A 16,023-nucleotide genomic window follows, 5' to 3' on the forward strand; every position below is an offset into this window, starting at 1 on the left:
TTGCAGGGAACAAAGGAGACAGAAAAAGAAAGGTCTTGCGCGACAGTCTACAAGTTTTCGGTTAGGGGCAACCGGCTTTCGCCAGAAAGGGCAACATCGAATGCTGAGAAAACCCGATAAAATTCCACACGCGTTCAGAAAGCGAGGCAACATTTATAGCTATGGTGTTATCTCTGGAATGTTTGCTTTTGCTTCAGTTTTTGAATTCCTTCGTGGGTGTAGACATTGGCGAAGTATTATGGTGAGGTACAATCGTGACTCGTCAGCGTTTTCCAAATTTTCATAATTACCCAAATTCGTCCCATTGGGCTAAATCGAAATCCCGGAGAATTAATAGTGTTTGGATGGATGGATGGATGGGAAGTGCTGCACTTTACTGTGAAAGAAACTAGCCTGTACTGCAAAAAACGAGGAGCTGCAAAGTTGTCTAACGAGACAGAAGGCGTCAACACTTGTCTAAAGGGGCCCTTAATATCATCTAGACAGATTTGAAAAGTTTAGAACCTGCCTATACTAAGCTTGTAGAGGTGATACATTAAATAACATTTTTCTTCATGTTTTGTAGAAACAGTTTAGTATTTTAGATCCAACAAGTATAATCCGCTTGCGCACGTCTTGAATAAGCTTCCAACGAAAGCTTCATAAGGGTGTGAGGGCCATAACTGAAGTTCACTGATTCTGCCGTATATCGAAATCTTACTCATCGCGCACTTACTTTCCAAAAGCTATAAATATTATTAGACCCTCTACCAATATTAGACTCAAGACGCCCTTAACGGAATTACTAATGGGGTAGCGCAGTGATAAATGACTGAAGCTCGTTGCAGTATAGAGGTGGTAAATCTATAAAACAGTCGTCCGCTCATGAAACTTCCAGACTTAAAATTCTATATTTCGCTCATTAACAACAAGTTAATATTCAATTTTTCTATGTCATCGTAGAATTTCAGACTGAGGGCTCAGTGTTGAAAGCAATGGTACAAACAGCGTTGTCTGGGCCCTAATGAGATGAAAATGAAGCCGACAGAATATTACCGAAGCCGGCGTGAACCCATTGTCGCATGAGTCGCAGAAATAAGTTTTTTGCAACCGTATCCCGATTTCTGTTGTCAACTTACTTGTCATATGCCTGTGCAGCAAAAAAATAATGGTTGAAAATGATATTCATTTAAAGTAAAGGTTTGTCCCGTTTCTTCTTTGACCTAATGTGGAAACGGGATTAGTGCGAGACTCGCACCTGTACACCAGCTGCCAGTCTAGAATCATCTGCGTTATCAAATACGCGTCCATGACGTCTGAACCACTGAACCATAAAGCAAAGACCCCAATTGTTTATAGCTAATTTAAAAACATACGCGAGGCAACTCGGAGAATAATTCAGGAGTTTGTTGTTTAGGTTGACAGATAAACAGCCATGCTTTGAAGGCATTAATGTGTCCATCAGTCTTCAAAGTCTCGCTTCATTTTCATTTTAATTGATACCTCTCTTTACTTTGAGAGAAGGCACTCTACGTACGTAATCTCATTAGAGAACAAGGGTTTGGACTTGGAGCAAACGCAATTTTAATCATTATATTGACCGTACGCATGATTCGGTGCGATCGTATCAAACATCTGCGGAGAAACGGCGGCCTCTAATTACCAGAATTCGATTATTGACACTAGGCTAATAATAACACATAATTGTAAGGTAAGTCAAGGGAAATATTCAAGCTATCCTCATCTTTTCTTAGCAGGTCTTTGTCTTTGAAATGAACACGTTTAGCTGAGGCGTACGCTTTAGCTTTAGATAGTACAAAAGTCCATGTACTTATCTATAACGATCAGTTCTATTTTCAGTATTTTTTTTCGTGTTCTGATTATCTCGCAACAACTTCGAATTTCAAGACGCAAGTCGCTTGTAAGATGCGTCACAGAAGACAAAAGTTTGAAATTTCAACGGATGTCATCAGGTGAAGGAATCAGAATGTAGGGCCTATGCTAACGTTCTGGCGTAATGTAAGCATTACCATCGAAGAGTTTTCATTAGAACGGATTAGGTTTCTCCGATTGGAAAAAAAAAAATGCGCACATATGGGATGCAAAACCTGCACGCTAACCAGCACCTATCCTTATGCCTGTAACGCACGTTACTATCATATATAGTTACATAAATGTACTATAATCGCATTTATTGTTTTTCTCACGCTAACAAAATACTGCAGTTGCTTACATCGCAAACGAACGTCTACAGCTGCTTCTGTGAGAAAGAACAATTTTCTTACAGCTCATAGCTTATTATAGGTTGGGCGCATATTGTCAGCTGTTAATGAGTGACACACGTTGTGTCGAGTGGCTTTTAGAGGGCGGCCCCTCGACGACCGCAAGTAGGCGCGCCTACCTTCTATTTCGTTCCAGCAGCAGCAGCTCGATGGAAATTAGAATTTTTAATTTAAAAAAAAGTATTTGCATGCGTCAATTACTATTGCAAATCATGCAGCTGCGTAAAAGCCGGTTACTATACGGGACATCTTCGCTTTTTTAGTAAACACGTATTGTAGCATTTTTGACCCGGCATTACAAGAGTTTATCCAAGATAACAGTTTCTTCTGGTTTATAGACGTGTCTCAGCAAATACGCATATCGATCGAGCAAATAGCAAAGACCTCGAGGATGAAAGCTGGTAGGTATTCACCTTTGCAAGTCTATAGAAAAAAACATGATTGCGGAGTCGTTTTTACGGTGAACGTATATAGTGATCCATCTTGAAATCACGACAGCTGTCAGTTGGCTCCTGTACATATTTTGACCGATGGAGAAATTGTTGTTTTTGTTGCACATCATTTTACTGCACGTACATACTTGCGGCAAAATGCACGAAGCATGAATGAGTGCCATTAGATAGACCATCAACTATGAATATTTGGAGACGCTTCAAAGTTAAACCTATGATACTACAGTACACCCTAATATTTAAACGACGCGCACCATGCGTTCAACATTGCTAGGAGATTATCACACGTCGAACTCGCTAATATTTCAAATAAGCGCTTTCTTAATATGTAAAAGATTTCTCAATAAGTTGGAAAAGTCGAAAGCTACGTAAAGATATCTGAAACAGGTATATCGATATAAGCATGTGTCATTTAAATACAAAATTACATTATTTCGTTCTGTACCACAAATTATGAGAAACTCAAGCAATTTTTCCTTTAGAGATTACAATATTTATTTTCCTTTCTCAAACTGATAGCAATGGTAAAATGTTGCCTTCCTTTGAATTGGTTTTTATTGCAGTGGCGAAGTGATAGTTTTTTTTTACCCAGTTTTGAATGTTCTCGAGTCATTCGGCTAACATTAGATTTAACACGTTACAACGGATAGTTACGATCAAAATAGTTGCAGTCTAGTTTCCCGTTCGGATAAATCCAAGTGGGTCATCCCTTTTGATGGATGACCCGGGCTACTGCTAGTGGCTCCCTCTACGCTGAGAATTAATCCTGTGAAACTGTTATGAGAGATCCTATGTACACTTTGCGAAGCTCGGTCTATTTGAGCTTGTTTGTACGCTGGTACTATCAGCCATTCGTCAAAGAACTTAGGCGTCGAATGACTTTAACATAAGGTAAGAGTAACGAACCTGAAACGATACGTACTTAGCTCATGTAAATATTGTATATTTGTATTATGTACATATTATGTTAGACAATATTATACTTAGCACACGGGACCATGTGCATATACTGGTCGAGCTTTAAAGTGAGTTCCACAGACGGTATATCATTATTGTCTTACTCTAAATACGGTAGTAGAAAAAATATAAATCAACAACAGTGCCTTTGTTTTTTGTTGTTTCATTATTTACCATCGTTGCTACCATCTGCATGATCGTTTTTAGCAGCGTGACAGGAACCCTCTTCATGTGCGCAGATTTACGTTTCCTCCGAAATCTCTGGCCTGATGTCGTGTGACTCGGTCGAAAGGTTAAGTTTACTTTGTTCATGTATGTATATTTCACTTAAAAGATGCGAACTTTAAAAACAGCTGTCAGTAACGGGAAGAAAGGGGGACTTTCAAACGTTCGTTAGATGCGAGCGACAATCGTTACATTTTGAGTTGTGAGTACTTATCACTCTACAAGCAAATACACCTGTAACGGCCTCAATGTCCATTTCAGTCATCATTTAGTCCTTATGTATGTATCCTCTATCAATAATTATATGTAACGTTTGTTTCTTGTCCATACCAATGTTTGCTACTGCTGTTTTTTCAGTAATACATTTCATTTTAAGCAAAGTCCAGATGCGGTTATACACGCACACATACGTGGAAACGCACTGTGAACCAATTACCGCACAAATGTCACCGCATTGGTGTTCTTCGTAAATCCATGTGTCTTTGCGGGAGTTCTTAAGACGGTTACCTTACTCGCTGTCGTTATTAGTCCGTTGGATATTTTACCACCCTATTAAACAAACACTATGCTAGCATGGCGCAACCGGCACTGCATCCACGGTTTACGGCGTCACTCTCGCTCTTTTTCGTATGGCCCAAGTAGATAATTCCTTAGTCTTGACATACGAAAGGCCGAATAAGGCATTTATGTCGAACCCGACCAGACCAGGCTCTTTCCCAAGTACACGAAAGAGGTTCCTGCTGACGGAGTGCAAACACCGTGGCAGAACTCCTCACCGGCAAGTACGGAGCGAACATGCAAGGATTATTTTCTTGATGTGTAACAACCGTGTATTCTAGTAGAACAGAGGGGACCAGACGTTGTGGCATCCAACACCAAGGTGTCGCACTGCAGGAATGACCCTTAACGCGAGCTAGCTTTCGCGAGCCATCTAACTTAAGGTTTCTGTTAGCTAGCTTTTTACCTTATACGAAGACGCACCTCCACAGATACAAGCGCAACCTCATCCGCTTCGGCGAGCTTATATCTCGCTGCTTTCTAGTCGCTAGAAACCCGAATGTCTTCATAGGCCATAAACTTGCCGGAGACGTGTTGGCAGAGATAGGAAAGCAGACGAGCTGTTAAAGCAGCAGCAGCAGCATCTACAGACTCAAACCTTACTACAACCACTACCAGTTCAGGCTGCCAGCAGCCTCTGTTGGACGTTGAGTGTTTAACCAACTGCCTTAGGCTAGGGTTTCAATTGCTTAACGCTCCTAATTTTATAATTAGCAACAAAATTTCTAGCAAAAGCAAGCAGTTCCTTAAAAAACCACTATGACCGTTCTCAGAGAGGTGACTACCTGTGCTACGTGCTAATAAAATAGGCTAACAATTCAAAAACAAGGATAACTGCAATTGATCTGATAATGCTTATCTCGATAAAATTGGCGCGTGAATGAATTGGGTTGCTGGACGTTATGCAGTCGCATCGTATGCTTAGGAATGTGCGTGCGCGAACCCATTTCGACGTTGAAACAATGAGAACGATGCATATTCGAACAAACAGCAACCACTTTCTTACTCATTGGGTCATAAACGAATATACGCTAAAAAGATTAGCACTGAAGGCAATAGCAAATTGGTTTTAATTTAGAAATTTAATTGGCTACATTGTGTTTCTAAACTCGAATACTGGCTACAATACAGTCGTAGGGTACATTTCTAGACAGGGCAGACCTTCAAAAACTTTGTACACACGTTAGCACAAGTGCGTTAGCACTGCTGTCTCTGTTAAGGTACGACTCATACGTTGACCTAAAAGATTACTAATTCGTCGATAGTTTCGGTAACACCATTTGCCAGCGTTTAAATTTATGTATAATTCAAACGCTTCCCTATGTATTCAAGAAGACGATTGTGTCCAGGGGTAGTTTCAGTAAAGGTCAACGCTGCCCAGAGTTACAGATATGAATGTCATCCGTAATGCTTTCGAACCCTGAAAAACTGCGTTCAACTCCTGACCAGCTATGACCTTTTTAACTGCTGGCTTCACAGATAAATTATTATTGAACAAGATTTTATTGGTTATTTGCTTTCAATGTTCCAAATTAAGGAAGCTTATCCTTCTGCTTACAAATCCTGAGGCTGTTTCGAAAAATCTTATATCTCTCTACGTCTGTTTATTTCAGTTGCTTGATAAAAGCACAACTGTGCTTCAATACGTGGCAGAGCCCTATATGAATGCCGGAAGTGTATATACGTTGAATGCTTTTGCGAGGAACGGGTGTTTGAAGCTAGCTATTGGACTTCCTATCCTTCGTAAGAAAGACTATGCAAAGGCTCGTGAACGTATAGACTCATCACTATATTTACCATTTACATGTGTACCTGTTAGGTGTTGCTCACATTGAAGTAAAGATGATCGTAGAATTTTCTTGCTCGTATCTTATTATTAATTAACAATGACGTTATTCAAAAAAGAAGCCCAGAGTAACATAATTCAGCAGCATTTTATCGCGTTTTGTTCCGTGCACAGTAATTGTGGCAGTTTAATGCCCAAGCAATCGATTATTTGCTGAGAGCTAATTTCTATCTGTTTATATTCGTAAGTTACGCTACTAATTGGTCGGTAAGCGTTGTATATTTAGAATTAACAGAACAGTTAAGTTCACAAAATATGTATATACACATATTTGGAAGAGCATATTTATTAGCGTAAGAAAACTTATCGTATATGAGAACTGATAAGTTCTTCAGTTAAATTGTGCAACTACCCGCGATAGATATGAGTCTCCATACAAATGCTGTTATGCATAGTAGACTCTAAGCTGAAATAGGGTAGTCTACCAAACGTGTGTACATGTTCGGTATGTGTACAGATGTTATAGCCACCTTAGCATAGCCTACTTGTCGTCGTTTTCTGCTTCAACCTGCCTTGCTTACCTAATTTTAGGGCAAAGACGTAATATTTTACTATTTGAGCAAAATGTATCAATAAGCACCGTAAGTTAAGCACCGGTTTCCTGACTGCACAGCGGTTACATCGCCGATACTGCGTTAGGTATTGGGAGCAGTTTCACGATCTTACAAATCACCGTCTCACCTTAAGAACATAACTACATAGTCTAGTTTCTGCAAGCAAAGTTTACTGTCCAAAAGTTATGGGCTCGAAAAATACAAGAGTAGCACTTCTATAACATGGCAAGAGGGAAGGTTTCATTGAAGATGGATGTCTGCTTTCTGCCTCCCGCATACTGACGCACTAATTCACGCTAGCATTTTCTACCCGTCTTCAGTTCGCGCTGAGAGTGCATAAGAGATTTCAGACCAGGGGTCCATAGTGAGGTATACTGAGGATCTGCCTAAGATTTACCTTACCAGGTGTTGGAGTAGCATAATACTTGATATCTGCATGAATACAATATTCTGTTTAGAGTGCATCTAAGAAGCATGCGATTTCCGAAATATTATGACGGTGAACAAAGCTATGCATATTAAACCCAGAAAAACAATTCATTCGGGCTTAACAATGCTAAGCTTTTAGCCGTTAGAAATGTATGACACGGCACACGCCTGAAATTTGGTATAAATAAACATACAGGATAAGCACTTATTTCGAAAATTATAAATTGTCCCGGCTCTATACGTATGTTTTTGGATTGATAGGAAGTGGTGTGGGTAATGTGTTTGTGCTTGATTTGATCTTGACACTGAGAAGTCTTTTCGCATATATAGCTGCTGATAGAACCCTCAGTTCTAGCAATCAAAAATAGAAGTGCATAAAAATTACCTAAAAACAGGCCACTGATACTAGCAAGAATATAGCGTACTATGCTGCTGATACATACATGTACTTATCGGCAGCTTGATTTTGATGTTCGTCCGCGTACGTAAGGACGACCCATAAGGGCCATCTTCTTTGATTGGCTCCGCAGTTTATAATGCCATAGAAGCCATATCTGCTTTAATTGCGATAAATTCTATCACCTTCTTATTAGGATATAGCCATTCGATGAATGTCATGCATTTTTTTTTTATCTGTTACTTAGTGAATAATATGGAATTGTCGATTTCGCTTGCGTACAGGACCCATTAGGGTTGTTTCGTTTGAGCGAAGCGATACAATCGTCTGCTAACCAAAATGAAAAGCTGTTATTTGCCTATTTAAATACTAGTACAGGATAGTTCTATATATTTGTGTTTTGATTAATGTTAGTCTCTACATTAAACAACAAAGTCTCCGGGTACAAAATCAGATATAAAACAGAGAGCGACTACCTTCCGCTGATCGCACAGCTAAGCTCTCTTAAGAAACAAATAAATAATTAAAGCGTGTGTAAAATTTAATTTAGCGTGTCGTTTTATGTTCTGTAATTTATTAACAAAGGTTTGTTTCTAAATTACCATCTAAAATACTGTTTCGATACTTATCTAGCTTGCTTTTGTGTTCTGAGTTGTTGTTGAGATAGAGCCGTCGATGCAACACTTCGGCAAAACTGACAGCATCTACAGTGAAATTTTCGTTTACCCTTCGATATGGCTGCCTAAGCTCGTAGAAATGTTTCTCGCTTTGCTAAAGTTATTAAACTTTCTAAGAAGGTGTCGCTTAACGGTCTGTTTTAATTCGGTTACAAGCACATGATTGTTTGTGAAAATTATAACTGAATATCTCAGTTCATTTACTAAGCTTTGATTGTTTAACTGAAAAAAAAAAGTGTTATAGTTTCATTTTGCAACTGTAGTACCTTTTTAAAACCATTAACGGCTGAGGCCATCAAGTATGAGGCTTAGCGGAAGAAAACTAGTTTGTCCATCCAACAAGATATGTTTAAATCGCATCATGTTGGCTATTGGTAGCACAACCTGAAACTCAATCAAAAATTGTTGAACTTTCATTATCTCTAGCGTAAATAAAAGCTAAATTTCTGTAAAAAGTCGACTTTTGGCTTGGCCAGCTTCTATACGGGAGTACTAAGTAAATGACAAATCTTTTTAAGTAAAAATTATCATATAACCATTTTTCTTAAGCACGACATCAGATACTAATGTCCGAACGAGGATTGCACACCAAGACATCTATTTCCTACGTACCCTTTTGCGTGCACAATCTATCTTCCGTTCCGTATGGAGCTATTATGTTGGCTCCGAAACTTTCTTTGGGAGCATCTTAGTAAAAGCCACTTTGAGAGCGAATTTAACAGTTGGACAAATGCTAGGCACAAGCGCTCCAGACTCTTAGTGAACTATATCAAAATAAAATACTTTGCAAACGAAGTGGCTGTTTTCTACATCGGCATAGAATTCCCCAGAACACCCCTACTTTTGTCGCCGTCTCTCGATGCAATGCTTAGTCACTCTATATTATGCCGGGGAGCGTGGCAATCAGCAGATATCAGCAATCACGAGCGAGAATTTGATTAGGATTTCTTTGCTTGTGGCAAGCTATTCAGTGGCATGTCCCGATACGATCGCGTCAGTTAGCAGGACTTCTGGTAATTTCCTTTCGCTGATGGGTGTTAGTGTGTTGTTATTAATGCAGGAGACTAACTGTGTTTCATATTACCAGATGACAGGAAAGACTTGTCCCAAGCCGAGCACGTGCCACTCGTTGGGAGTCATCTGATTGGTAAGCAAGAAAACGAATAAGAAGCTTCCATCGCTCGCAGCGGAAAATATCAACCGAGTCCGAGGAATTTTAACGTGGCAGGGCTTCAGTGGCAGTATGAGCCAGACGGGCCTGAGACAAACGGAAAGAGCTCTGGTCTGACGCTAGCGTTAACTGTGGCAACGGCCGCGGTGGCGGTGTTATCTAGATTTGCGGATCACGTTTGTCGTATCGATCCACTGAATTTGGCGCCACTGTACTAGACACGTATACTCCAACCCATTTTTCAATACGTTATTTGCTAAAGGTCAAAGAAGCAGCCTTGCCGTTCATCATGCTTGGTATGCCTTTAGTGTCGTCTGGTTGACCTGATCCCGCGATACGTGTGGTTGGCAAAGTTTGAGCAGCCACACATTTGGGAAGACCCCTGCTCCCTTTCCTTCCTAGCCGGGTCTGACTGTGTAACGCGCACAAGGATGCCAGAGGAAGCAATAGCTGCCCGTGAACAGAGGCCACACATGATGCCAATATGTTTGATAAAACAGCACCAGCTCTTCTAGTTTCGGGTTAAACTATAGCACAGAGGTGCCGTATGTACCTGTTCCATTATATTCTGCATGCGGATTGGACGGTTCTTTTTTTCGAAACCGGCCTTTTATGAATGACTGGCTTGCTCTCTACTTTGTGATGATTGCTTTTATCTGTCCTGATATATATTTTAATTGTGTTAATAGTATCAACATTCGGTGTAACAGCTGCACGGTAGGGTTGTTTAAAAAATATGTGTTGGTGCATGAAACAGATACCTTTTTCTATCTTAATACAGGTGCTACGTGCATGAATGTATCTGATTATAAAAGCAAATCGAAATTACGGGACGTATTAGAAATCGCTGTCTTTGCCCTTATCTTTAATCATGTCTGTAGCTTTCGACCGTGTCTTGGTACCTAAAGCAGTACGCCAAATGCAGCTGGGGCATATTCTCATACTCAACATAACTTACTTTGAAAGGATTTCGATCATGCGATTCGAACCATCTTTTCAATACAAGCTTGAGTGTCAATTGCCGCGAAGCACATGTTAACGGAGGTTGTCAAAGCAGAGAAACGATTTAAGAAAGCGATATTTGATTCATAAAAGAAATTTACTCCTCTGCCCAACGTAGCTTCTCGGTATTGCTATATTAACGATCCGTATTAATGGCTATTACATGATGAGGTAAACTTATCAATTTAGCTACAGATGTTTCAATCGCTGAGAAGGTAAGCGTCCCAACGATAGTCAAGCCAGGGTGATCGGCCTAGTTCGTTCGATACGTTTGGGTATAATGACGATAAGAAATAGGACTCATCTAGCTGAAGGTCTGCTACCGGCTAAGTGTCCTATGTTTACTCATTATTTGAGTATATCAAATATTCTATAAGACTGCAGGCATTGTTTTGATTGTCGTCGTTTTTTTTCTATAGTTAACGCGCGACGAAGGCAACACCTTTCTTGTCTTGTACACCCTCCTCTTTTATTGCCTTTGGAGGAAAGATACAGACTGAAAATATTTGTAGAGAAGTTAAGAATCGCTTATAATCCGCACAGTATTAATAGTTTTCGAATCACTTGGCATTGCGTGGTAGATTGTTGTATATTATGTTTATACTTGTACCACTTTTATGGCCATAACAGAAGTTCTCTGGTCGAATTAAATAACGAGACTCGCCAGTGTCTGGCGTGAGCTTTGGTTTTGGCCAGTGCCGTTGATGGTCATTGCACTTATAAGTGCCTAAACGGGAAACGACAATCTTAAAAAAGTCGGCCACGTGGTTCTAATTTAGCATAATAGTCAAGCGTTTAGCTTCAGTGGCGACGAAGTACACACTGGCAGACAAAAGATATCTTCACCAAGCTTCAAAAATCAAGATTTCAAAGGGAATTTCATAGTTTCGTATCAAAATCAAGTGTAAATGCGAGTAATAAGTATCCCTGTGTTTATGGCATACCAACCTGCGGCATTTCAATGATAGCTAGTTGTAGGGACTCTTAAAGAATAAAAATTACCAAACCTATGGATTTGATAGAGTACACGACGAAACATGAATACACTAATTTGGGGTTCTTTTAACAAGAGCCTTCCCTCGGCCGTCTTACCCCTAGGAAAATATTTTTCGTGGAACACCTTTCCTTCTATGCGGGATCATTTTCCAGGCGCAAATGCCATGATGTCCTAGATTGAGTAGGAAGATCTCCGCGATTGTGCATTGTTAGATTGCAGAGATTCGCGTGTTCTTCACGCATAATTACGGTCGATGTTCGCGAGACTTCACATTTCTTAGAGATAGTTTGGTGATATATAGAACATCTAAAGCACAGACGAATTAGCCAATTAATGAATAAGAATAGTTTATTCTTCAAAGCGCAGCGCGGATGGCCGCCGACACAGATACGTGGACAATAAAAAAACAGCCGGACAAGCCAGAAGTTTAGCACTCAACAATTGGCCAAATGACTTCGGCAGTAAACAGAAGTAATGCAATGGGCGGCTAAATGTGTTTTTTAATGCTATATAAAACTTGAAAAAGAACTGCCCCAATGTTTACAATCGCGTCCCCCCTCTAAAGTTCAAAAAACGAGAACAAACCCCCAAATGTATTAGCCTTCGTTCCTCTTGATTCCTTCGGTTCCATGTTACTAGCTTTCATGCCGCTATATTTAATTCTGATCGCTCTACAACACAAGGCAGAATATAAGACAATTCTGACAATTAAAATCACGTTAACTTTCAGGGAGTATAGGTGAGGCTGACTCGCTTGAAAAGGCCAGATACCTTTGAACCGCATCGTAACGCAGGGCGCGGCTCTTTGACACAGTTCAGAAAAGACTGCAGACTCAAGATGGCCAACGAAAATAGAGAGTGGTAGGCGGTACGTGCCGGCGTTAGTAACTGCGGCGGGGTCAATGACAAATTGCGTTTTGTCCGACAGCGGAACATTTTATTTTACCAGGCCATCGGGACTAGTCGCTAGTGATCTAACTATAGCTACCTCTGCTTTTACTCTACTGTCTCAAAGCGTCCGTGCACGGGTAGTTGTGTTTAGACGAACTGTTAGGTGACTTTCTTTATCGCTTGTCAGGCTGTATTATCTTAAGGGGCGCTGGCCTATGACAAACGAATGGCTACAACGTGGCAAATTTAGATAACGCTAGTAAAATAAAGGACCCCTGTGTTTACAATTAACATCTCACAGTCTAAGGACTAAGCCTTTTCTGTTGATTTCGTTTTGCTGCTAATGAAATTTACTATGATTACGTATGCGTAGCAATCCACATATATGTAATAGCAAGCTTGTCAAAAAAATGTATCGTTTTTTGCAGCTATTCCCAACATTCGCATAGCGCAAGGCTAGTTTTTTCGCGCTGATTACAGCGAGCTGAATCGGTCTTATGTGAGTATAACTCTCACTGGCTGTTTCGTAACACGAGCGTCCTAATCTTCACGAAGAACTGCGTGAAAAAGCATTTCTTCCATATACTACCGTGAAACATGTCAGAAGCAGCAGTCTAACGGGTTTAGGCTCGTTGCGGCGGAGAGCTATTGGAAGACGATAATGAGGCTAGAATCAAGATCCCTTAACCATACCAAAGTAAAAAGGAGCTCTGAATATTGCCGCAGGATTACAATGGAAATCACGCGAGTTTACAGTTTTAAATTGTTCCAGAAAAACCAATGATTAGTGCCATTAACCAATGATGAATTAGAATGTGTGCTGTGATTTTGAAACACTGCGGTTTTGTCTGCTAGCATATAGCATGCCGGCTATGCTCTACGCACGGCCTACGTGAAAAAAATTGACACTTTGTAATTGTTTAAAGATGTGAGGTATATTTTATCATCGAAGAAGACTATGCGTCGTTTTCTTATTTCGTTACGATAAAATTATAGTATTAGAACGTTAGCAGATGGCTAAAAGTTACCTGTAGTTGCACAGGAGGCCTCGGAAGCCAATCAAATTACGTATTTGTCTGTCGCAGTCGGATTGTTTCATTAACGGACCTATTGGAAGTATTGCAGTAAGCATAAAATTCAATCCCGAATTTCGTTCGGGTCTCTTATCGCCAGTTTCGATGTCTGTTTTACTATTTAAACCGCTGTGTTGTTTGTATAGTCGTCTCTTAACAAATGAATAAATAAGAGTGTCGCGATGTAATCTTACATATTCGCTTATAGAATAGTCCAATGTCGTTCTGAGCTATCCGTTTAGGAAACGCGAGAGTATATATCTGTGAAGCGACGTTGCTTCTCAATTCAATCATTATGGGTCCCAATCAAAATGGGAATTGTTGGAACAGCGTATTGTATGGAGCATGATTACTATCAAGGAACATTTCCCTGTTGGATATCCGGACCGCCGTAGTGCTAACTAAACACAAAGCAAATGCTAAACGCGAAAGAAAAACAATATTGTAGTTAACGACAAGCTGTTCCAAACGTTTGATAATTGTGACGCAGTGATCAGGCACTCATAACTATACCTGAAATTGTCAATCAAGGACGAATTTGCTCCTAGGCTTAAATTGAGGACATCTCGATGCACAGTAGGAAAATGGTAATACCAATCGCGCATGCGTAAGCCAGATTAGCCAGCTCAAGTAGGCTCCCAAAGAGACGTTTGCTTTTTGGAGGAAATGCATAAGGAAGACAAGTGCGAATAGATGGCGTACATAGAGTAGGTTATGCGTGGAATATTAGAGGAAATGCCTGTCAAGGCTTTTCTAGGTACGTTATAAATCGAAACCAGTGTAGCCTTATGCAGAATCGAGTGCTTCTGCATCAACGGCAAAGTGTGAGCCAACGTCCCTTCATTCAATCACCAGCGAATTGCATTATTACAGCGGTGACAGACGAATACTGAAATAGGCGTGTTTGGCTAGGGTGCTTAGATCTAAGTTGTAGACGACTACCCATATAAATATATATATGTATATAGTTTAGCAGGACCGTACAAGGGCAACATAGCGATCTATATGTATTTTCACTGCAGACTCTCGGAACGCATTTAATTACACGATTAATCTTCAACATGTACCAATCGCAGCTGGCTCTTGACGCATTAAAATGTTTTTATAAATATAAAATAAAAAATTTTTAAGGCTGTATGACTACGCCGAAATATTAAAAGATATATTAGACGGATCAATTTAGCAACCTGAATAGCTATAAAACTGCTAGGTTATATTAGATAATTTTCTGTGACCCAAATTATCGGTGCAGTAAGATGTACGAATTAATGCGGCACTTAATTTAGCCGGAAATTTCTCTAAAAATTAATTAGGGAATACTATAATATACTCGACTAGGTTGCAATAAGCTTATTTCTGCTATGAAACAGGTGATCTCAAAACAGAATAGATGAAGCATAATAGCAGAGAAAAGCCGAAGGGGGGGACTTTTTCCCTTCATATCGAGCGAGAACGCCTTTGTTCTAAGCGAAGTGCTCATGCAGCAAAAAGCACACGTCATTATTCTTTCTCTTGGACAATCTTCCTGTGTTTTACATATCAGGAGACAACAATAAGATCAGTTGAAACGGCGTGAAACGTATTCTTGAACATTTACATTTATGTCTGTCGGCGTAACAGACGTGTGCAGTGGACATGCGCTTCTGACCCATGCCGGTAAATAGGCATACAGACGCCTGTAATTATGAAGGCAACAAAAACAATATATATTGTCCTGTCGATCTCAGAATAAGACTTCACCCCCCCAGTTACCCACAAATCATTTAATTCCGAGTCTTTTGTGAGTCGCCCGATTTTTCTTAAAAAAGGATTTTTTTCTGTGCTTGTGCCTATTTTCTATTCTCGCTTCTGCTCACCCTCAAGGGTTAAACTTGCCCACATTGTATCCATTACTTGCAGCTTCCCTGCGCTCAAATAAGCACTAGGTGTTTTCTACAGCCAATTTCGAGGTTCTATGAACAGCCACTGATTTGCCCTTCTGTTCGGGTTGACACAGAAAGCACAAGGGTAATCTACGATATCCCACTTGGTCGACCTAGATTGGCAAAGTGGCTGGCTGGGATGTTCGCTTGATGACACCCATTGAACAACAAAGGCGCACAATAACCCGCCGGGGTCAAGATCTGAAAAAGCAATACTCTGTTTGCTGACACATGCGACGCATCTCGGGCGTCGCTAGCCTCGAAGGTTGTGTGTGCTTGCATGGGTCTTTCGAATCCCGACGACACTCCGCCAGACTACAGCAGAAGCAAGAGACGTCATTTCTGAGTTTTCCGATCAAGCATCTATACCCAAGGATGCACCTCTGCTTGCAACCCGACAAAATCAACGATTGGTTTGCAGTATTTGTTAACCATTCACCCACTCCATGCGAAGCTCGTTTATAGAAAAGCTTATAAATCTTCCTTGCAGCAGCTGCAACTGTGTGCAATTGGATTACGATGGCGTCGATGTCTTCGCCCGAACACCTTGAAGACTAGCAGAATTGCAGATTATGAATCCTATAGGAGCAGTAGGTTCGCTTGAAGTCGCA

General features: G+C 40.4%; 1 long non-coding RNA gene across 1 annotated transcript; it reads left to right on the plus strand.

The window, feature by feature from the left end:
• Window positions 1–9,513: 9,513 nt before the first annotated feature.
• LOC111251351 (uncharacterized) lies at window positions 9,514–13,633 on the plus strand. Its single transcript, XR_015328799.1, has 3 exons — window positions 9,514–10,072; window positions 12,257–12,394; window positions 12,846–13,633. It is a non-coding gene; the product is annotated as an uncharacterized LOC111251351 (long non-coding RNA).
• The last annotated feature ends 2,390 nt before the right edge of the window (window positions 13,634–16,023 follow it).

Source organism: Varroa destructor, unplaced genomic scaffold (assembly GCF_002443255.2).
Source record: "Varroa destructor unplaced genomic scaffold, Vdes_3.0 BEIS01000005.1, whole genome shotgun sequence".
In the NCBI taxonomy this organism is placed as follows: Eukaryota; Metazoa; Arthropoda; class Arachnida; order Mesostigmata; family Varroidae; genus Varroa; species Varroa destructor.